Source organism: Pygoscelis adeliae, unplaced genomic scaffold (assembly GCF_000699105.1).
Source record: "Pygoscelis adeliae isolate BGI_AS28 unplaced genomic scaffold, ASM69910v1 Scaffold66, whole genome shotgun sequence".
NCBI lineage: Eukaryota > Metazoa > Chordata > Aves > Sphenisciformes > Spheniscidae > Pygoscelis > Pygoscelis adeliae.
The window spans coordinates 5,322,464-5,322,708 of NW_008825167.1; the positions used below are offsets into that span (position 1 = coordinate 5,322,464).

Here is a 245-nt window from a genome sequence, read left to right on the forward strand (position 1 = left end):
CCGGTGGCTGGGTTATGTGTACTCCAAGTCTCCCACCCGGCCTGTGGAATGCCCCTCCTTTGAAGAGGTGCCCTCCCTGCACGTCCTCCCACATGAACTGCTGTGCAAACTGCTGCGCCATGCCCTAGCTGACACACCACACCCTGTTTGCCCACCCTGGTCGAAGGGATCCTGTTTGCAGCACTCCCTGGGGCTGCCTTTTGTAAGAGTGGGGAGTGGCTGGGGTGTGTCCCGGCGCCCCATCA

The 245-nt window shown here is 61.6% G+C and overlaps 1 protein-coding gene across 1 annotated transcript in view; it reads right to left on the minus strand.

The window, feature by feature from the left end:
* LOC103920983 overlaps positions 1 to 245 on the minus strand; it is a 16,651-nt gene that overhangs the window by 4,184 nt on the left and 12,222 nt on the right. The gene's annotated exons all lie outside the window — the stretch shown is intronic.